The sequence below is a fragment of the Salmo trutta genome, chromosome 40 (assembly GCF_901001165.1).
Source record: "Salmo trutta chromosome 40, fSalTru1.1, whole genome shotgun sequence".
Classification (NCBI taxonomy): Eukaryota; Metazoa; Chordata; class Actinopteri; order Salmoniformes; family Salmonidae; genus Salmo; species Salmo trutta.
Window position 1 is genome coordinate 12,257,479 of NC_042996.1, and position 24,003 is coordinate 12,281,481.

At 42.0% G+C, this 24,003-nt stretch overlaps 1 long non-coding RNA gene across 1 annotated transcript in view; it reads left to right on the top strand.

The window, feature by feature from the left end:
- The window catches only part of LOC115180470 (uncharacterized), a 54,558-nt gene that overhangs the window by 20,679 nt on the left and 9,876 nt on the right, over positions 1 to 24,003 (top strand). The window contains exons 2-3 of the long non-coding RNA XR_003873084.1: positions 17,555 to 17,658; positions 22,275 to 22,427. This is a non-coding gene — a long non-coding RNA (uncharacterized LOC115180470). The remainder of the gene's footprint in view (positions 1 to 17,554; positions 17,659 to 22,274; positions 22,428 to 24,003) is intronic.

Sequence of the window (24,003 nt, forward strand, 5' to 3'; positions counted from 1 at the left end):
GCTTCTGCTTTCAACAAGCTCTGTGTGTGAGTCTTAAATACTGTGCACACAATAGAAGCTACAGCTGGCTGAGTAAAAATTAAAAATAAAGTACAATCTGTTAACGTCTAAGTATCATGTCGATAAATGTATTTAACTCTGCAAGGAATTGTTTGCAGACGCTCGCTGTTACACGCCACACAAAGGTCCATTATCACCCCCCCCTTTATAAATAATACATTTAAATGACATGCATTTCCAAAATGGCGGATATGGATTGTGTCTCTGAGTCACATGACCTGTATTTTGAATAAGAGAAAATAAAATGTATTCCTTAAATGGCGGATTTCATATTTTAGCGTTCATTGTCACATATTACTTTTCTCTGCACAAAGAGAGCCCCGGCCACCATGTTCCTAATAATTTAAATCCACATGCAATCTCGCTCAGCCATCTTATCCAGGCCTGACCATCCATTAGCTACTTCTCATTTCAGCCCCATTAGTTCTGCCATGCTCGGCTACATTTCCATATCGTTCCATTTCAGCATTTTCAGCCTAGAAAATGGGAAAAGTTGCGGATTAATTCCAACTAATCCTCAATTTTTCTATTGCCTTTAATTACTTGTTCTGGCCTCTGACATTCTGAATGGTCTCCTGCAATAACTTGACTTAGACGCGTTCCCCATTGTGACTTTAAGAAATGTTTGCTTATTTTTTTGCTTGTCTGTCTGTCTGTCTGTCTGTCTCTCTGTCTCTCACTTGCTCACTCTCTCTTTCTCTTTCTGTTTGTGTGTGTGTGTGTGTGTGTGTGTGTGTGTGTGGTCTTCTATAGTTTGGTAATGAATGACACCTTGTTCTGGTGGATCCTCATTTGAGATGACTAGCTAGGCAGGTCATTTTTAATTTCTGGACCATTTTCATAAAGATTTCAGACCGCTGATGTAGACTGTGAACGGATGCTTATCCAAGTGGTCTACTTAATGATCCCTAAATGTTACACTCAAGCTCTGTAAGAGTCTTCTGTCAATGTCTAACATAACTGGTGGGAGCCATTTGCTACTGCAATGTAATGTCAGACACATGCTGAATGGACAAAATTATAATATGCCACATCTGTGTAGAATCCATGTATACATTTTTTCATAGTGAGTCATCAAGGCGTTGGAACAAGGCGATTTGGCAGGTGTGTGTGTGTGTGTGACTCCTCTGAGCCACCACGGTGTTGTGATAGCCCCCTTGACAGCCCTCATGAACAGCACACTAGTCGCCGTGGCCATCCAAGCAGAGCAGCCGTTTATGCCCCTTTGCGTTCAAAGGAGGCCCCAACGAAACGCGCTGATGAAAGTAATCTAATACCACAAATTAGCCTGTCACTTAGGCTGGGATTATAACCCCCGCGAGAGCACGAGCTCAAATAACTTCTGCTTCGTTGTTCCTGGATGTAAATGGAAGAAAGAGGGAGCGAGGGAGGGGGTAGAGTGAGAGGAGAGTGAGAGGTGAGAGGGGGGGGAGAGGAGAGAGAGGGAAGGGGAGAGTAGAAGGAAGAAAAAAGTGTACCATTTCATTTGAATCTGCTCAATCGCTCTCTGTGTAATTAAATAGACCCCCCCCCCATTAAAATAAGGCTTGCTCGTTCCATTTGAACACACCCTGATTCCCTTCTGGACTTCGAGGAGCCTGCCTCGCTAATCTAAATCAATGCCTGGTTGGCCCCAGCCACCCACTCCACCCCTATGCCTATGTAGCTGTGCTGACATGTGAGGGAGGTTGACACAAGTAAGAGAAAGAGAATGAGAGGTGTTGTTGATTCATGGCCTGCTCTGGCAAAGCTTGTCATAGGCTGTGCATTCGGAATGGTCAATGGCACTAACCTACAAATTATCACTGAAGAAAGGTTTTGAAGCCTGGGTTTGATAAGCTGTCAGGGTCACACACACTCACATGCGTACACACACACACACACACACACACACTGAGGGAATGAACAGAAAAGCATTGAGGGTGACATTGGCTGAATTTGTCAGCCATTCTTATGGTAGAGGGGCTTGAGTTTACACACACAGACACACCACACACAGTTAAGTTCTATTCTGGGGAAGGGTTGCTCACCTTGGCTCTCCCCCCTATCAGTCTTAACTTGAACCTCTGAAGCCGGGGCACCATTTGTTCAATGGGGGAAAGAAGGAGCATTGCTCCTCAAGGTCTCTCCACTTGCAGGCAGGCAAGAACAGCAGAACAGAAGTCTCCAGTCACTCTGTTGAATAGCATCTCCAATAGCTCCAGTTACAATTACGCTACTGTATATAACCTCAGATGAAGACAGCAACTCTAATATAGAATCATGTCAGGCTAATCACTGGCTTGATCACGCACATGATCTTGATGAATGATAATGATATGATGACATTTGCTGCAAGGTGTTTCTATTCCAGCTGAGGTACTGTAAAATCACACCTAACGGATCTTCGACAGCTTGACAATGTGGCAGGCAGGGTGCTTTACAACACCTTTTCATAAGGTTAATCCGTCACCAAGGTAGTTGGTACAGATAGCATAATAAAGCCCTACCGTTGTCTTGTAAGAATTTCTATCTTGAATACTTGAAATGAAAACTTCAGTACCAAACAACATACAGTACTACCCATTATTTGCTGTGCATCAATTTCTCAACCCTAGCCACAGTTTACTGCGCAATAAAGCAACATATTCATTTCCATGTTTTCTAGGAATTGATATATTACAGCTTCAGTTACAAAGTTATTAAGAGTCGGGTGCTGAGTGCTCAGACGATAATTGGCTAACAGGTAGAACAGTCAGTCTCTGTGGCTAATTAAAGGTATTCACCTGTCACTTCTCGCCTATCCTTGGTACAGAAATAAAGTTTTATCAAGCCTCCTAAAAATAGAGTGCTCCCTCGCTCTGACGCCTCACTTTTCACCTTCTCTTTCTCATCAAAGAGGAGCTCGGCGCGCCCGAGCACGGTTTAGACACTCTATTCATGTTTCCTCTCGCTTATTGGCTTCCGTTAATCCGAGGTGGGAATTTTTGGTTTCCGATCACACCAAGTTAGGCTAAGAAAATTGAGCCTGTGACTGAATGCAGGATGTGGCCCCCGGGGGGATACATTGTGTAGTTATTTACCGGTACAATATCTTAACTTTAAAGGCCCAGTGCAGTCATAAATGGGATTATCCTGTGTTTTATATAAATTTCCACACAATGAGGTTGAAATAATGCTGTGAGATTGTGAAAATGATGATTAAGGACCGTTTTAGTGTAATAGCTGTTTGGAAAGAGTGGCTGAATTTTCTGTCTGCCTGCCTGCTGTCATCAAATGAGTTAATAGACCAATAAGAAAGTGTTCCAACCCATTCTATCAATAAGAGCTAAACTCGGCAAGAAAAGAAACATCCCTTTTTCAGGAGCCTGTCTTTCAGGACCCTGTCGAAATAACTTCACAGATCTTCATTGTAAAGGGTAATACCACTGTTTCCCATGCTTGTTCAATGAACCATAAACAATTAATGAACATGCACCTGTGGAACAGTCGTCAAAACACTAACAGCTTACAGACAGTAGGCAATTAAGGTCACAGTTATGAAAACTTCGGACACTAAAGAGGCCTTTCTACTGACTTCGAAAAACACCAAAAGAAAGATGCCCAGGGTCCCTGCTCATCTGCGTGAACGTGCCTTAGGCATGCTGCAAGGAGGCATGAGGACTTCAGATGTGGCCAGGGCAATATGTAAGTTGCTCTGGATAAGAGCGTCTGCTAAATGACGTAAATGTAAATTGCAACGTCCTTACTGTGAGACGCCTGAGACAGGACAGACAGCTGATTCTCCTCGCAGTGGCAGACCACGTGTAACAACACCTGCACAGAATTGGTACATCCAAACATCACACCTGCGGGACAGGTACAGGATGGCAACAACTGCCCGAGTTACACCAGGAACGCACAATCCCTCCATCAGTGCTCAGACTGTCCGCGAGAGGCTGGACTGAGGGCTTGCGGGCCTGTTGTAAGGCAGGTCCTCACCAGACATCACCGGCAACAACGTTGTCTATGGGCACAAACCCACCGTTGTTGGACCAGACAGGACTGGCAAAAAGTGCTCTTTACTGACGAGTCGCGTTTTTGTCTCACCAAGGGTGATGGTCAGATTTGCGTTTATCGTCGAAGGAATGAGCGTTACACCGAGGCCTGTACTCTGGAGCGGGTTCGATTTGGAGGTGGAGGGTCCGTCATGGTCTGGGGCGGTGTGTCACAGCACCATCGGACTGAGCTTGTTGTCATTGCAGGCAATCTCAACGCTGTGCGTTACAGGGAAGACATCCTCCTCCCTCATGTGGTACCCTTCCTGCAGGCTCATCCTGACATGACCCTCCAGCATGACAATGCCACCAGCCATACTGCTCATTCTGTGCGTGATTTCCTGCAAGACAGGAATGTCAGTGTTCTGCCATGGCCAGCGACGAGCCCGGATCTCAATCCCATTGAGCACGTCTGGAATCTGTTGGATCGGAGGGTGAGGGCTAGGGCCATTCCCCCCAGAAATGTCCGGGAACTTGCAGGTGGCTTGGTGGAAGAGTGGGGTAGCATCTCACAGCAAAAACTGGCAAATTTGGTGCAGCCCATGAGGAGATGCACTGCAGTACTTAATGCAGCTGGTGGCCACACCAGATACTGACTGTTACTTTTGATTTTGACCCCCCCCCCCCCCCCCCCCCTTTGTTCAGGGACACATTATTCCATTGCTGTTAGTCACTTGTCTGTGGAAGTTGTTCAGTTTGTCTCAGTTGTTTTAATCTTTTTATGTTCATACAAGTATTTACACATGTTAAGTTTGCTGAAAATAAACGCAGTTGACCGTGAGAGGACGTTTCTTTTCATGTTTTCCCCTTCCCATTCGGACTCCCCAGACAGTCCTAGCAAAATTCTTGCTTGAGAAACTGCTCTTTGCTGAGCAATTTATTTTCAATCAAAATTGTTAAAAAAAAATACAATCACAGTAAGGTTCTTAATTGTTACCCAGAAATGATTTGATATTGAGATAAAAAACGGCTGTACTGGACCTTTTTAAAGGGAATGTCTTTTTAGTCACACCAGATGGAGTCTGAGGTAACAACGGTTTGGAGGGATGTTAAACAGCCAAGATTCTGTTGGATTGCGTTGATTCCCATACGGTGGTTAAGTGTTTGTGAAAAGCGGCCTACCTTAAAAAGGTCAGACCACTTGGCACCTTCGGTTTGTTTTGTGTTGCTACTGCACCTCAAGCAAATACTGGGGAAAAACACTCCGAAGCCTAGGTGGTTTCTATACAAGGATAAATGACAGTGTCTAATGCTAGCACACAGCATGTGTACACACAGCCTACATACACACATTCACGCACAAACATATACACACCCACGGCCTCACACTACAGGCATGCCCACGTGTACACTCACTCACACACACCTTCCGTAACAATCTGCATCATTCACCATGATTGGATAATTCAAGTGGCTCTCCGTTTTCGACATGTTGTCAAATGCCAGATCTTTGAAGTCATTTGCTCCCTGTTGAACAGCTAGGACCTATTCACCCTGCAGCACTAAGGCATAATGTGGTGCCATTTATCTGTGGTTACGTCCCAAAATGGCACCCTAGTCCCTACATAGTGCACTACTTTTGACAAGAGCCCTATGTAATATAGGTCATAGGATGCGATTTGGGACGTAACCTATGTTTCCCTACCGAATACACTGCTTTCTTTCTGGAGCATCGTCTTCTGGGGTTAGGTTGTAAGGGGATGGAAACATTGCTTTAAAAAATATTGCACATGAATATTTCAAACGGCTGCCAAAGCATGTCAATAGTCATAAAGAGTGTTGCACTTCTGAAGGGAGAATGGTAAAGAGAGAGGAAATATGCTGCGTACAGTTAGGGAAGACATCACACATTATACCCTCATCTATTGACATTCATGATACATGTTATTGTAGTAGTGTAATTCACACAGCGGTGCTGCCCAAAGGCCTAACCATAAATAAATGACAAAAGCATAATAAAGCAATACGATTAAACATAAAGGATAATATAAAGATGAGAAAAATGCCAAATCAAACCAATAGATTTTATGACAGACAATGAAAACAGTGGTGATATGTGGCTAGATGAAAGGACACAAATATTTCAAGGATCTAACTCTTTGAGAATGGTGGAGACCAGTGTCTGAATTGCACAGGAAGTGACTATCTGGCGTGATAATCTATCTCCACAATTTGATTGTATTCCAACATGTCTGACAGCGCCAGCCTGGGTGGCGGTGCGGATGCTGCATATAAATAACACAAAACTCATCAGGTCATTACTAGTACAGGCAGATGATGCACACTTCCTCTGAGGATGCGACAAAGGTCACCCACAACAATAATCACCACTTCATCATCAATATCAGCTGTGCACATGAGAAATGCCCCGAGGAGGTAGGCCTAAGCTGAAACTCATGAGGACAATAAGTGTCACCTCCAACTACACACACAGCTAGTTACACATACTAATGTTTCTAAAAACATGTTTTCACTTTGTCATTATGTGGTATTGTGTGTAGATGGGTGAGAAAAAAAGTAAGTAATATTACCATTGTTATCAAGTTAGACAAGAACAATATGCATTAAAGAAAAATAGCTCTTGCTGGGTTCTTTAGTTATTTCAGTTGCATCAATCAAGAAGACAAACTTAATAAAGTTTACAAAAGGGCATAACTAGTGAATGTAAACGGCAGAACTCAAAGACATTATTTCATAGTTCCCCCCCCCCTATATTCATCTCTCTGATCAATCTTTTCATGTGGAAGTCATTATTGGGTCGCAGTAAAGGAGCCCATCCTGTATGATTACTTCCTGTACTACCCTTCATTAAAGTAAACACTCAAAAGATATGCAATGCCTTACTACTAAAATGTTTAGACCACATTCATTCATAATTCATAAAGCCTCGGCTAAGAGAGCAATTTACCGTCCATTCCAAAATAGACCATTGTACTATGACCTCATAAGAGGAGGAAGTGGGAAAAGGAGAGCAAGAGAGGCAGCCATCCAATCCATTGGTGTGAATGCACTGGTTTCTCTTGATTGGTAATAGTGCCAGAGTGAACTTGATGGGAAATGGATTGAAATATCACACTGGCCCCCGTACGCCTGTCTGAGACGGACGGGGTTGAATGTTGCAGCCTGCTACGTTTATGAGCTTGCCCTCTCAAATGGCTTCACATCTCCGAGTGTCATTACGGAAGGTCATTATGACGGTTACCACTCGGAAAGGGCACTCAGCGTTGGTGTCGGGTAACGGATGAACACTTTGAAAGTGAGAACTTTTTGAAAGGGTTCAAACTGAAGTCAGGTCATGCATTTAGGGGTCCCTGCATTTATGTCAGTTACTTACAGTATATTGGGAGGCTTCTACATGTTGTTTGTGTTTTTCAGCTCTGCCGGACATGCATAGCAATTTCCATTAGCCAGTGTGACCCGGTTAGTTCAAGATAGACATTGAACCAGATAATATTTTGTGACAGGGTTTGGTCATTTTGTTGATAGTTTCGACCTAAGAATCACAGACTGTTGTGACTGGTGTCACGTCTCGTTTACATTCACATTAAAGCAGGATCTGTGACAGAAGGTTCATGAAGTGTTTGGTGTGACAGAGGAGAAAAAGCTTTACTTTCGCTTCATACCGTCAGTGGAGAACATCTGTGTAGCAGAGATGCTTGTTCTGTGACCGTGCTATCGGCCCACTGCAGCTGTCCGAGGTGACAGTCTCTGTCACGGTCGAAGAAAAGGGGGGGGGAGAGAGACTAGAGGGAGATAATCCCTGTATCAAATCCAGCTCCAGAGAGTGGAAAGTCCAGGTTTTTGCAGTTTAACGATTTCACTCGCTTGCCTGCCAATCTCTCCATCCACAGCTTTGTCTGTCTCCCACGCCACCCTCTCCCTCACTTTATTACACTGAGGCGTTTATCGTATGTTGGGCCATGTCTATAGGAATAAAAGCCTATGTTTGTTCGGCGAATGTGTCAGGGCTCTTTGTTGTTATGGCCTCACAAATCCCTCTGTGGGCTATTGTGTGTCGTCTCAAAGAGGTTTGCACAGTACAGTGGCGTAGGAACAGCTCTCATCATGCGTGGCTTAACTGTGTAATAGCTTTGCAACTTCAGCAGATCTTACTTACTATAATGGCTCCACCATTACAGTATCATCAGAGTCTCCTCTCCTGTATGGCCTCTGTCTTTGATAATAGGGCCCTTATTTTTTTCCACTATGTAAATACAGATGTAGGATCTTAATTTGATCTCCCTGTTGCAGGAGAACTGTCCTGCAATACAGGAAATGTAAAATTTGTAATGTATTTGAGGTATAAAAAGACTTCTGAAGTTTGTAATATCCACTTTGAAATGTATCAAGCCCCACAATGTCCATTAATTATAATCCACATAATAATTCACATTTCTTGTTGTTGCAGGATTATTTTCCTACTGTAGCAAACTGGCTCAAATTAAGATCCTACATCAGTAAGTCTTGATGAATAAATGTCTTCCCTTCCTGAGTTCTTTCCTCTTTACAGTATGTATGTAGGCCAAGGTCGATGGAGTCTTTTGTCCACATTATGAAAACTATTATAGATTGGTCCTTCTAGGCTGGGATATGAGTGACGTGTTATGCGGCAAAATATTTGTAGGTTTAACAAACAGGACAGAATGATTTGACATGTATCCCGTTGATACAGTCTGTCTTCACAAGGGAATACAGCTTTTCCGATTTCTGTTCCCCTTGGCAAACGTGGTCTTAGATTTCAGCCCCACTCTTAAATTATTGAATCTCAAGTTTCTTAAAAAGTAACCTAGTTATGCTATCCATCCCTGACAAAAGTTCTAAAACTTGCAGCAGCTTGACCCGTTGGCTGTGAGAACACTCCATCGCTCGTCTTTGTTCTTGTATCAACCTGAATACACTTACTGATGCTAACACTCACTCTGGGTTGAAAGAAATCTTGGTATGTTTCCCTGTCTGTAGAGTGCCAGCATCTCGCTTTTACCTCAGGTCAGAATCCATCACTGTCTGTCCATGGGGAAGGCTGACCTACGACTATCTCCTCACCACAACGGCACAGGGGGAACTTATCAAAGTCTGTGAACACAACCTCGCTCTCCACAGATCAGCCAAGGAGCTCGGCAGAATCTAGTAATGATTTTGTGGAATAGGCAAACTTTCAGTGAAAGGCTGACCATAACCACATGCTGACCTAATGACCTGTTGGAACCACAGTGAGGACCAGCCTCGTAAGCAGTCCATCATAGCTTGTGGATAGGAATGAATCACATGGTCTTCATCCAATCACAGTTGGCCTATTTAGTAATACTATTCAGTCTAGCCAATAATTGTACTCCAGAGTATTTGGTGTTATGAGGCAAATACTCAGTTCACTGCTAGCAGTGGCAATGTTCTCATATCAAAACCATGCATTATGACACAGTTTCATATTTATGTAGAATATCCTGTCAAGGTATAGGGGGCAGTATTTTCGATTTCGGATGAAAAGTGTGCCCAGAGTAAACTACCTAATACTCAGTCCCAGAGTCAGATATTTGCATACTATTAGTATATTTGGATAGAAATCACTCTGAAGTTTCTAAAACTGTTTGAATGATGTCTGTGAGTATAACAGAACTCATATGGCAGGCAAAAACCTGAGAAAAATCCAACCAGGAAGTGGGAAATCTGATGCTTGTAGTCTTTTCAAGTCATTGCCTATCTAACACACAGTGACTTAGTGTTCATTTTGCACTTCCTAAGGCTTCCACTAGATGTCAACAGTCTTTAGAACCTTCTTTCAGCCTTTTGCGGTGAACAGAGAGCGAACAAGAAGGCCGGGAAGTTGGTGACTCAGAAAATGACATGAGTTTAGTAGTGCGTGTTCATGTGATGAGGTAGCTGTGTTCCATAACGTTTTTCAAGACATTGGAATCGTCCGGTTGGAATATTATTGAAGTTTTAGGTTAAAAAGGCCCTAAAGATTGATGCTATACAACGTTTGACATGTTTCAATGAACGTAAATATAACTTTTTTTGACTTTTCGGCGTGAAATTTTCGGCGCGCTTCCTACATTTGGATTAGCTTACTGAACGCGCAAACAACGAGGTATTTGGACAGAAATTATGGACTTTATTGAACAAAAAACATTGTGGACCTGGGATTCCTGGAAGTGCCTTCTGATGAAGATCATCAAAGTGAATATTTATAATGCTATTTATGATTTTAGATGACTCCGAAATGGCGAGTATCTGTATTGTATGATGTATTTTTCTGAGCGCCGTACTCAGATTATTGCAGTGTGCTTTCCCCGTCAAGCTTTTTTGAAATCTGTCAGTGGTTGCATTCAGGAGATGTTTATCTATAATTCTTTGAATAACAGTTTAATATTTTATCAACGTTTATGATGAGTATTTTTGTAAATTGTTGTGCTGATTCACCGGCAGTTTTGGAGGAAAAATATTTTCTGAACATCACGCGCCAATGTAAAATGGGGTTTTTGGATATAAATATGTACTTTATCAAACAGAACATACATGTATTGTGTAACATTGAGTCCTAGGAGTGTCATCTGAAGATCGTCAAAGGTTAGTGCTTAATTTTAGCTGTATTTATGGTTTTTGTGACCCCTCTCCTGCTTGGAAAATGGCTGTGTGGTTTTTCTTGTGTTGGCACTGTCCTAACTTTATGCTTTCGCCGTAAAGCCTTTTTGAAATCGGACAATGTGGTTGGATTAAGGAGAGGTTTATCTTTTTAAAATTGTGTAAAATAGTTGTATGTTTGAGAACTTTGAATTATGACATTTTGTTGTTTTGAATTTGGCGCTCTGATTTTTCACTGGCTGTTGAATAGTGTGAACCGTGGGTGGGACGGAAGCGTCCCACGTAGCCCTGAGAAGATATAGTAATTAACACGAATATGTGCAAAAACATAATTATGTTACTAATTTGCATTAGTAATTGTTGGTTCTCAATGAAGACAAGTGTAATTGCTGGTCATTAAACAGTAACAGCATTTAACATAATAATAACCTTGGTTTCATGCATGTTAACATTAGAAGCCTCCTCCCTAAGTTTGTTTTATTCACTGCTTTAGCACACTCTGCCAACCCGGATGTCCTAGCTGTGTCTGAATCTTGGCTTAGGAAGTCCACCAAAAACTGTAAAATCTTCATCCCTAACTACAACGTTTTCAGACAAGATAGAACGACCAAAGGGGGCGGTGTTAGCCTGCAGAGTTCTGTCCTGCTATCCAGGTCTGTACCCAAACAATTTGAACTTCTACTTTTAAAAATCCACCTCTCCAAAAACAAATCTCTCACCGTTGCCGCCTGCTATAGACCCCCCTCGGCCCCTAGCTGTGCTCTGGACACTATGTGAACTGATTGCCCCCCATCTATCTTCAGAGCTCGTGCTACTAGGTGACCTAAACTGGGACATGCTTAACACCCCAGCCATTCTACAATCCAAGCTTGATGCCCTCAATCTCACACAAATTATTAATGAACCCACCAGGTACAACCCCAAAGCCGCAAACACTGGCACCCTCATAGATATCATCCTAACCAACGTGCCCTCTAAATACACCTCTGCTGTTTTCAACCAAGATCTCAGCGATCACTGCCTCATTGCCTGCACCCGTAATGGGTCAGCGGTCAAACGACCTCCACTCGTCACTGTCAAACGCTCCCTGAAACATTTCAACGAGCAAGCCTTTCTAATCGACCTGGCCCTGGTATCCTGGAAGGATATTGACCTCATCCCGTCAGTAGAGGATGCCTGGTTATTTTTTTTAAATGCCTTCCTCTCCATCTTAAATAAGCATGCCCCTTTCAAGAAATTTAGAACCAGGAACAGATATAGCCCTTGGTTCTCCCCAGACCTGACTGCCCTTAACCAACACAAAAATATTCTGTGGCATTCTGCACTAGCATCGAACTGCCCCCACGATATGCAACTTTTTAGGGAAGTTAGAAACCAATACACACAGGCAGTTAGAAACGCCAAGGCTAGCTTTTTCAAACAGAAATTTGCTTCGTGCAACTCCAACTCTAAAAAGTTCTGGGACATTGTTAAGTCCATGGAGATTAAGAACACCTCCTCCCAACTGCCCACTGCACTGAGGATAGGAAACTCTGTCACCACCGATAAGCCCACTATAATTGAGAATTTCAATAAGCATTTTTCTACGGCTGGCCATGCTTTCCACCTAACCACCCCTACTGCATTCAACAGCACTGCACCCCCCACAGCTACTCGCCCAAGCCTCCCCCATTTCTCCTTCTCCCAAATCCATTCAGCTGATGTTCTGAAAGAGCTGCAAAATCTGGACCCCTACAAATCAGCTGGGCTTGACAATCTGGACCCTTTCTTTCTAAAATTATCTGCCGAAATTATTGCAACCCCTATTACTAGCCTGTTCAACCTCTCTTTCGTGTCGTCTGAGATTCCCATAGATAGGAAAGCAGCTGCTGTCATCCCCCTCTTCAAAGGAGGTGACACTCTTGACCCAAATTGCTACAGACCTATATCCATCCTACCCTGCCTTTCTAAGGTCTTCGAAAGCCAAGTCAACAAACAGATTACCGACTATTTCGAATCTCACCGCACCCTCTCCGCTATGCAATCTGGTTTCAGAGCTGGTCATGGGTGCACCTCAGCCACGCTCAAGGTCCTAAACGACATCGTAACCGCCATCGATAAGAAACATTACTGTGCTGCCGTATTCATTGACCTGGCCAAAGCTTTTGACTCTGTTAATCACCACATCCTCATCGGCAGACTCAGTAGCCTTGGTTTCTCAAACGATTGCGTCGCCTGGTTCACCAACTACTTCTCTGACAGAGTTCAGTGTGTCAAATCGGAGGGCCTACTGTCTGGACCTCTGGCAGTCTCTATGGGGGTACCACAGGGTTCAATTCTTGGGCCAACTCTTTTCTCTGTATACATAAATGATGTCGCTCTTGCTGCTGGTGAATCTCTGATCCACCTCTACGCAGACGACACCATTCTGTATACTTCTGGCCCTTCTTTGGACACTGTGTTAACAACCCTCCAGACGAGCTTTAATGCCATTCAACTCTCCTTCCGTGGTCTCCAACTGCTCCTAAACACAAGTAAAACTAAATGCATGCTCTTCAACCGATCGCTGCCTGCACCTGCCCGCCCGTCCAGCATAACTTCTCTGGACGGTTCTAACTTAGAATTTGTGGACAACTACAAATACCTAGGTGTCTGGTTAGACTGTAAACTCTCCTTCCAGACTCGCATCAATCATCTCCAATCCAAAGTGAAATCTAGAATTGGCTTCCTATTTCGCAACAAAGCATCCTTCACTCATACTGCCAAACATACCCTCGTAAAACTGACCATCCTACCGATCCTCGACTTCGGCGATGTCATTTACAAAATAGCCTCCAATACCCTACTCAACAAGCTGGATGCAGTCTATCACAGTGCCATCCGTTTTGTCACCAAAGCCCCATATACTACCCACCACTGCGACCTGTACGCTCTCGTTGGCTGGCCTTCGCTTCATAATGTAGGGTGCCGTCTTTCGGATGGGACGTTAAACGGGTGTCCTGACTCTCTGAGGTCATTAAAGATCCCATTGCACTTATCGTAAGAGTAGGGGTGTTAACCCCGGTGTCCTGGCTAATTTCCCAATCTGGCACTCATACCATCACGGCTGTCTAATCATCCCCAGCTTACAATTGGCTCATTCATCCCCCTCCTCTCCCCTGTAACTATTCCCCAGGTCGTTGCTGTAAATGAGAATGTGTTCTCAGTCAACTTACCTGGTAAAATAACGGTAAAATAAAAAATAAATAAAAATAATCGTCGCCAAACACATTGGCTCAAGGTCATCTACAAGACCCTGCTAGGTAAAGTCCCTCCTTATCTCCGCTCACTGGTCACCATAGCAGCACCCACCTGTAGCACGCACTCCAGCAGGTATATCTCTCTGGTCACCCCTAAAGCCAACTCCTCCTTTGGTCGTCTCTCCTTCCAGTTCTCTGCTGCCAATGACTGGAACGAACTACAAAAATCTATGAAACTGGAAACACTTATCTCCCTCACTAGCTTTAAGCACCAGCTGTCAGAGCAGCTCACAGATCACTGCACCTGTACATAGCCCATCTATAATTTAGCCCAAACTACTACCTCTTCCCCTACTGTATTTATTTATTTTATTTATTTTGCTCCTTTGCACCATATTATTTATATTTTAACTTTGAACTTTCTTCAAACTACAAATCTACCATTCCAGTGTTTTTCTTGCTATACTTTATTTACTTTGCCACCATGGCATTTTTTGCCTTTACCTCCCTTATCTCACATCATTTGCTCACATTGTATATAGTCTTATTTTTTTTCTACTGCATCATTGATTGTATGTTGTTTTATTCCATGTGTAACTCTGTGTTGTTGTATGTTGTCGAACTGCTTTGCTTTATCTTGGCCAGGTCGCAATTGTAAATGAGAACTTGTTCTCAACTTGCCTACCTGGTTAAATAAAGGTGAAATAATTTTTTTTTTTTAAAACATACAACAACGGACTTCATGAAAACCTGCTAAATATAGATATTATTACATTAAAAAGGTAATAATGCGTATTACATCTTATTAATGCTACATAATATAGCTTTTTATACCTTTATCATAATTTAATTAAATAAAAATACTACAATCAATTCCCTTATTTTTCATTGCATTCACTTCAGCTAATTTTACATATAGATCAGCTGTGCATGCATGTTTTTTCTGTGTGGGAAAACTCTTGGTGAAGTGGTCCTTCCATAGCCAATGCAACCGCTCCACTCTGCAAGGTCAAGTTGAGTCTTTTGAAAGCCTGCTCATTGGTCTGTAACTATTCAATTTGTTTCAGAGAGAGAAGAAGTCAATAGAATAGGAAGGGGCACACGAACAGAGTTCACAGGAAAGGGAAAATATTTCTTGCTTCATTCCGTTTTAAACTAATGCACTTTGTACTCTTGAAAGAAAATCAAATCTATACTCCATAGGCCATACATCAAACAACAGACCTTACTGCAACAGAGCTATAAAGGAAGTAAAGTCACATTCCAGATGAATTTGAACACAGATTTCAATTAAGGGAAACCACTGAGGTGGCACAAGTGAACAATACTATGTTCTTCTATTGAAAAATGTTAATAGAGCTATTGTATCATTAATATCAGCACACACCCATAGAGTAGAGGCAAAAGAAGAAACTCATCCTCACAAACTATATTTTAATTATACAGTACGTTTCTCTGTGGTTTATTACTGTTTGGTTTGTTTTTGCTCTCCTCTAAACTTTTGTGTGATATTCGTGTTTTGTGCCTGCAGCAATCAGCGGCATACGTTATGCATATTTCCTCCGGGTCTATTCTGTGACAAAAAGCCATGCATTAAACATGAAGTTGTATTTGAATAAAACACACAAATTAGAACTTGACGCTTGCACTTTGACACTATCTTAACTAGAAAATAAGTGTGAGTCTCCTCCTTTCTGTCTAAAACTACAGTACAATTAAAAATAGTAATTTCACACAATGGCGATGTGGAATATTTAGGTAACTCAAATCCCGCTGCTTGAAGGCCAGCGCACATTTTTTTATTTATTTATCTGCACCCTTACTTTCATAGTTTCCCATGAAATGAAAAGACTTTGCAAGAATACTAACAATGCACAAAATGGTTCTTTACTTCAGACTTGTGCTTTCTCAGAGAAACCCCTCGTGAGGTAATGGTCTGTGAGTGTTCAAGGAGGAGTGAACTTAGGAGGGGATGAATAGTTTGCTAAATCAACACTTTCACTGATCCCACAATAATTTTTAACATTCAGTAATGAAGGTGAAAATTGGGTTGTTGACTAGAAAGAGGCTAATAATGTCTTTGTTTGTACTGTGCATGGCTGACTGTGTGATATACTGGCACAGCTATGCAGCGTCATAGTAACATCCACTTATTATGGGAGACGTGGAATGAACAGTACATTTTACAAATCTTGTATTGAAAAATTGAATCTTGTGCAAGACCACCATGGCAGCTCAGTACTATATTAGAATGGTCAGTCTTGTATCTGTTTTATCGATCGGCCATCTTTTAATCACTATTTCCGCACTCAAAGGCCGGGTCCCGTTTCATGATTGCAAAAATAAAAATGAACTACATGAATAATCTGATAATCCCTGTGAGAGATACACAATCTATATGTCAGTGATTGAGGCGGAGAAAGACAGGGGATGGTGAAAGAAAAGGGGTAAACGAAGCATGTCACTGTCTCTGCCTCGTGGCATCTGATACCTCGCCTCTTCCAGTAATTACTGCACCACTTGTGTCTTGTGTTTTGAAATTTGATCATTTCCTGTCAAGGATAGCAAGCAATGCCAAATGGTTTATGTATTCCGTCCCCATCTCAACCACACTTCATTAGGGAGAAAAGAGTGCAAGGCCCAGGGTAAGGCCGAAGGAATGGATTCATGAAGAACCCAGGTTCCTCTCTCGTCTCCTCCCTGTGTGGAGCCACAGGCCTGTCAAGGCCTCTGCCCTGCTGAAATGGTGAGGGCCTGTGTGGGGGTGGCAGAGGGCCTCACCTGCTCTGAGTGGCCCTTTGGCTCCTGTCATAGAGAGAGAGATAATTAGGAAATGTGGTAGAGACGGAGGTAAAGCAAGTGAATGAAACTGGAGATTTATTTATATATTTCACCTTTTATTTAACCAGGTAGGCCAGTTGAGAACAAGTTCTCATTTACAACTGCAACCTGGCCAAGATAAAGCAAAGCAGTGCGACAAAACAACAACAGAGTTACACATAAACAAACGTACAGTCAACACAATAGAAACATCTATGTAGATGAGTAGGAAGGTAAGGCAATAAATAGGCCATGGAGGCGAAATAATTCCAATTTAGCATTAACACTGGAACGACAGATGTGCAGATGATGATGTGCAAGTAGAGAATAGAGATACTGGGGATGAGGGGATGGGCAGAAAAAGAGGGAGATAATGAAGTAGAATGTAGACATGAGTAGTTGGCTAGTGTGTAGGCTTCCGGTGTGCAGAGGTTGGCCTGATGCCTGACGCAATTTAAAGCACATCTCCTACAACACTGGAGAAGACGCTACTAGATGGACGCTTGTTGTGCCTTTCTTGGAAGTGGATTTGAAAAGGCAGGAGCAGAATGAATGTGAACCACGGGACCTCCAATAGTCAAATGTCTTCCTCTACGCACTGATCCAAATGAACACGATTGGTGAAAGTAAATGTCAGAAACCAACGGGACGATTTTCTTTCCCCTATCCAGTTGTTACAGATCAACGTTGATGAATAATAGCTATGTGGAGAGAGGAAGTCTCTTAAGACCACTTGAGATGCAACTGCCATGTTTTGGGTGACCTAAATGCCTAACGTGCGAGATGCTGAAGTAGACAATGAGATGCTTGTGTAAGTGTAGCCGTGCATCTCTCTTCACCCTCTCTGTTTTTCTCTCGCAGGATGAGGGAGAGACACACACAGCAAGGAAGTAAAGGGGTTCTACTTCTAATGGTCTGCATGGTGACTCTGCTGGAGACGGCCAGACCAACAGAAGGTGTCAGAGGTAAGGACAGTACGGTACACCTGTAAGAAGGGGCGTGTTATGATGAGCGTCTGTTGGCTGTCGTGGACAAAGTGGAGCGTGCTCATTGCCTTTTTTTTAAGTTCATTTTGGCAGATGCCTACCGTACGTGTACTGAGTGTACAAAACATTATGAACAGACTGACCAGGTGAATCCATATGAAAGCTATGATTCCTTATTGATGTAATTTGTTAAATCCACTTCAATCAGTGTAGATGAAGGGGAGAAGACAGGTTAAAGAAGGATTTTTATGCCTTGAGACTATTGAGACATGTATTGTGTATGTGTGCCATTTAGAGGGTGAATGGGCAAGACAGAATATTTAAGTGCCTTTGAATGGGGTATGGTAGTCTATTTTATTTAAGTTGTTTAACTAGGCAAGTCAGTTAAGAACACATTCTTATTTACAATGATGACCTAGGAACAACCTGTGGCTCAGTTGGTAGAGCATGGTGTTTGCAACGCCAGGGTTGTGGGTTCGATTCCCACTGGGGACCAGTATGGAATTTTTTTGAATGAAATGTATGCATTCACTACTGTAAGTCGCTCTGGATAAGAGTGTGTGCTAAATGACTAAAATGTAAAATGTAGGAACAGTGGGTTAACTGCCTTGTTCAGGGGCAGAACGACAGATTTTTACCTTGTCAGCTCGGGGATTAGATCTAGCAACCTTTCAGTTACTGGTCCAATACTGTAACCACTAGGCTACCTGCCGCCCCGGTGCCAAGTGGACCGATGGAATGCTTTCGACACCGTGTAGAGTCCATGCCCCAACGAATTTAGGCTGTTCTGAGGGCAAAGGGGGATGCAACTCAATGTTAGGAAGGTGTTCCTAATGTTTTGTACATTCATCCTGCTAGTTTAGATGATGTCTGATCGCTGAGCCTTCACATTAAAATAACTTTCTGTAGCTTATAGTATGCCTAGATGTTTTATGTTAGGTCATAGATGATTAAATGCACCTGATGTTCCATAGGTAAAGGACTGTGTGATAGGGTTTAAATGTCTGGAAGAGATGTAATTCAACATACTTCCCTTGTCTTGTTAAGACTGTTGACAAGCTGGGACACCACTAGAACATCACTAGAACCTAGTGAGATCAATTATGGCATCTCAGTAACATTACAAGTATGGGGCAACTCAAATGTTTCAACCTCATTGGTTTCAACACTGGGAGACTCACTGACAATCCACTGTCGCAGATAATTGGCAAGGTGATTCCGTAGACATGCAGGATGGCCATTCGTGGACATGACAGAAAATATTTAGCTTTCTTCTGTCTGTCGGCCAATTAAAGTAGGGCATGGGCCTACAGCATGTGGCTTTTGATTGGCAGCGATCCTTACTCAAGGCGCTCATCATTTCTGCCGCAATTGGATCAGAATAATCTCGCACACATTCAATTTCTATCTGATAGCTTCAGCAGCCCTCTAATTTCCCTCGGGTGTTATTTCTGTTGCTGTAAACCTGTTATCATTCCAGGGATGAAATCAATCCAGAACACATTCAAAGTTGAAAAAATAAATTCTTCCCAGAGAACACAAGAAAAAATGTAATTATACCATTGTAAAAAAGAACCACCCTAAGTAAATATTGTTGGTTTCGGCAAGCAAAGAAATAGATTTTCTAATGCACTTTGTGTCCTATTTGAGTGCTCGCAATACTTTTTTATTAGTGGCTTCTGTCAGCAAAAAGCTGCATAAATTTGTATATCTTCAAAAACTTCCCTCTTTTCGCTTTGACGTGTCGGCTTTAATTTGCTGAGATGTGCAGGAAGAGTGATCTGCCTCGCCTTCCGAGTTGCTCTCTCTGGTTCACCTTGTATTTGCCACTATATTGAGTTGTTTACACGGCCAAGGTGCAGTACTGGAGAGGCACAACAAGAACACTTGACCCTATTGGCACTCCTACCGGATACACAACCTTGGAATAAGATATCCAAGGACCTTTACAATCCTTATCACTACAATGATCCACTGTCCTTGTAAAGTCAGTGGAGGAATGCTTCTGATAATCTGTCTTTTTCCTTGTATTCCAAGTATTGATCCAATGGGAAAACACTGGACACGTACAAATCGCACTGAGACTAAACATATAGCTTTAGTTTGTCCAATGGTTTGTCTAATTACTGTCATAGACCATTAGCGCATTGCAATAAAATGTACAATGAAGCATGGTCTCACTCCAAAGGTTTACGACCTATTCAGCATACTTAAAAACATTGAGAATGTCCTTATCCCCCCCATTATACGGGAGCAATTCTATTTGAATTATAGGCAACCCAGAGCGAGTATCCTATTATGTCTGTAAGTGCATCTTATCTTCTTTGTAGATTTCCAGTGTTTGTTGGGAAATCAGTTGGCTGGTAACAGTGCAAATGGATTGCCAAAAAATAAACATTGTTCTTTTCTTCGAGCACAGTTCCCGGCCATTTGGGAGTCCTATCTTTCTTTTTTTTCTGAAACAGCACAATCTATACTTCTTGGTCAGGAATAGATCAGCAATTGCATTACCCTCGGGAAAATACATTTTATTTCACTTCTTAATCTGATTTGTAGTGTGCCTTGAGGATTTCACTTCATTGACTGTCCTCTTCAGTGGAGCCCTGCAATAAAAGGTATCTTATGAGAGAGAGAGAGAGAGGATGTGTTCACGACCAATTTACATGATCAAAATGATGACAAAACAGTCTTCTATCTATGGCCCAAGCTTTACGGACGTCAGATGCAGAACACCATAAGGATCAATGATTTGAAAAGCTATTTGCGCCACTGGCTGTCTTCACTTGCACTATTGCTATAATTACATATTCAGAATTGATTGAAGGTAAAAAAAAAATCTAGACATTCTGTACTGTGCATCTGAGACCGGCTCGGCCAAAAGCCTCTCAAACAGAGAGAAATAATGACTATATAAATGTTTTAAAGTGAATGTAATCATGAACTGTAGTGTTGGTAGGTACCACTTTCCTAACACGGACCAAAAGAATCAATTTTGTAGTCAGTCAGTGCATAGCAATTACATGGGTCACCAGTTCTTTATCACCTTGGAATATGCTTTTCACCAGTGTATATACTCACTCACTCCTTCCCCATGCACCGGCCCAGCAGGGAAAGGCGCTTCTCTGGGATTCTGGAGAAAAACTCATTCCCAAGTACATAAAAAACCTCTGTTTCATAGCAGGACAGCACAGTGGTCATACGACTAGAGCTCCACATCTACTCCAAAAAACTATTCCTCTCTGTGTGAAGCATGGCGCTACTTTTACATAGAACTAAGCAACGCCGTCAGAAACGTATTTGTCTTTCATATCTTTTTTTTTATACGAGTAGAGTGCGAGTCAGACTCCTGCTACGTTCAAGCGATTGCTCCTCAGTTATTTTGATGAATGAGCAGGGACGGGGGACGGCGATAGCAGAAGCGCTATCAAAACTTGTGAATAATCAAAAAAGAGCTCCGCCTCCCTCCTTTTCACTTCCTGCTTGTCTTTTGATGTATAGGCCTATACCGAACACCTCTCTATAACATGGCACGACTACTCATCTGCTTGAACTCCTAACAGTTAGTGTGAGGAATCTCACCGGAGCAATAATACTCGTCTGCTACTGTGAGTTCATCAACCACTGCATTCAGTTTGATTTAAACCAGTTGGGTACAAATGATAGATCGAAGCCATTGGAAACATTCAAATGTTATTGATTGAGGTGTGATTTCTTCCACGTTGTGTCCCAGTGATGGTGGTGTTGAGGGTGTTAATTTAGGTGTTGATGCAGCTGCAATGCAGTCCACTCGATACCCTACCTCCTCCTATGACATTTCTGCCTAATTGAAAAAAAGGAAAATAACATAACAAGGCATGCAAAAGCAATTGAATGAAATAAGCTTGGCTGGCTTCACTGGTATAAAGTACAGCAATCAGTGGGAAGGTTCCACAGCACTTTTCATTTGTTGTTTACCAAATGAGCAATAACTGCCTCTGCAGAAGGACGGACTCCTCGTGAAAATGTCACATGTAATTAAAAGAGCAGGAAGCAGCACAGTCCCTAAATAATTCAGACAATGTAGCGTGAGCTGGAAATTGGCTCAAAATACTGCAGCAACTGCACCTTATTTTCTGGAGAACTTGTAAGAAACTACTGAGAAAGGGATTTTTCAATTGGTTTTTTGAATTGCAAAATAGCCTACTAATTCATTGGCTGATGCTTTCAGTTGCAAACTATTTTAAAGCTTAATCATAGTTATTCTGTACCTTCAGGGTTGTGGGTACCGCATAAATATTAGGTAGCCTGCCTTAACAGGTATATGCCTCCAGTGTTCTGAATATGTGAACAGGCTGTTAGTCAACCTAATACAAAGTGAACTCTACAATGGACATATGGACATATGGCCTACTTCATTGCCTGTTAAAAATGAACCATTGATTGTAACTTTTTTTGCAGTCACACAGCATAAGTAATACAAAAGTATTTAGGTTCTGGCTCTTTTTTGTGCTACACTATGACATTAAGCTGAGTTTTAGGCTATGTGGAAGTAGTATTGCGTTACTGAGTTATCAAGTGGCTAATTCTGATTTCATTCTGTTTTATGTTTTCTACAGTGCATCAAGTCAGAACTGGCACTTGTGAGGTTGTGGCTTTGCATCGATGCTGCAACAAGAACAAAATAGAAGAACGCTCCCAAACGGTTAAATGCTCCTGCTTCCCTGGACAAGTGGCCGGGACGACCAGAGCTGCCCCGTCCTGTGTAGATGGTACGTTCCAGCTGAATATTTAATGTGCTATCGATGTGTCATTTTTTTGCTGATGGTCTGTTCCACTCGGACTAATCTGAGGAGGTTAAACTGAGATGGTGCAAGCTCACCATATAAAGATTTAATGACCATCTTCTTTAGTGAAACTGCTCTTAAGAATTGTTGTTAATTTTGTAACGCTTCAGACCACAAGGTGCTTAGTCATAGCCATCCACAGAGGCCTCATTTATACTTTGTTTTATTCTTAAACTTTACAATACACTTTACAAGTGTTAAACTGTAATTAAATGTGTTAAAGTGTTTACCAGAAGTGCTCCTGTGCCATATAGTCGTATCCTCAGGGGAAATTAGTTTGGTCTCCTGTTTTTCAACCTGCAATTCCCTACATTTAGTGGAGTCTGGTGCTTTACGACAACTCGGTACTGTCTCTGCCTTTTACAGTAATGGTCTTGCTGAATTGTACTCCTCCTCTAACTCCCTATAGTGCTGTAGAACCATGTGATCCTATTAGAATGAGCTGAACATGCCAAATACACTGCCTTCAGAAAGTATTCATACCCCTTGACTTTTGTGTTACAGCCCGAATTTAAAATGAATTAAATTTAGATTTTTTTGTGTCCCTGGCCTACACACAATACCCCATAATGTCGAAGTGGATTTATGTTTTTCCACATTTTTACAAATGAATAAAACATGAAAAGCTGAAATGTCTTCAGTTAATAAGTATTCAACCCCTTTGTTATGGCAAGCCTAAATAAGTTCAGGATTAAAATATGTGCTTAACAAGTAAAATAATAAGTTGCAAGGACTGTGTGCAATAATAGTGTTTAACATGATCTTTGAATGACTACCTCATCTCTGTAAGGTCCCTCAGTCGAGCAGTGAATTTCAAACATAGATTCAACCACAAAGACTACCTTTTCCAATGCCTCTCAAAAAAGGGCACCTATTGGTAAACGGATACAGAATAAAAATATTACAAAACATGCATCCTGTTTGCAACAAGGCACTAAAGTAATACTGCTAATAATGTGGCAAAGAAATGTACTTTATGTCCTGAATATAAAGTGTTATGTTTGGGGCAAATCCAACACAATACATCACTGAGTACCATTCTTCAAGCATGGTGGTGGCTGCATCATGTTACGGGTTTGCTTGTCACCGGCAAGGACTAGGGAGTTTTTTTTAATGATAAAAAGAAACGGATTAGAGCTAAGCACAAGCAAAATCCTAGAGGAAAACCTGGTTGTCTGCTTTACAACAGACACTGGGAGACAAATTCAACTTTCAGCAGGATAATAACCTAAAACACAAGGCCAAATATACACAGGAGTTACTTACCAAGACAACATTGTATGTTCCTGAGTGGTCTAGTTACAGTTTTGACTTAAGTTGTCTTGAAAATCTATGGCAAGACTTTAAATTGGCTGTCTAGCAATGATCAACAGCCAACTTGACAGAGCATGAATCATTTTTTAAAGAATGTGTAAATACTGTATAATCCAGGTGTGCAAAGCTCTTAGAGACTTACCCAGAAACACTCACAGCTGTAATCGCTGCCAAAGGTGATTCTAAT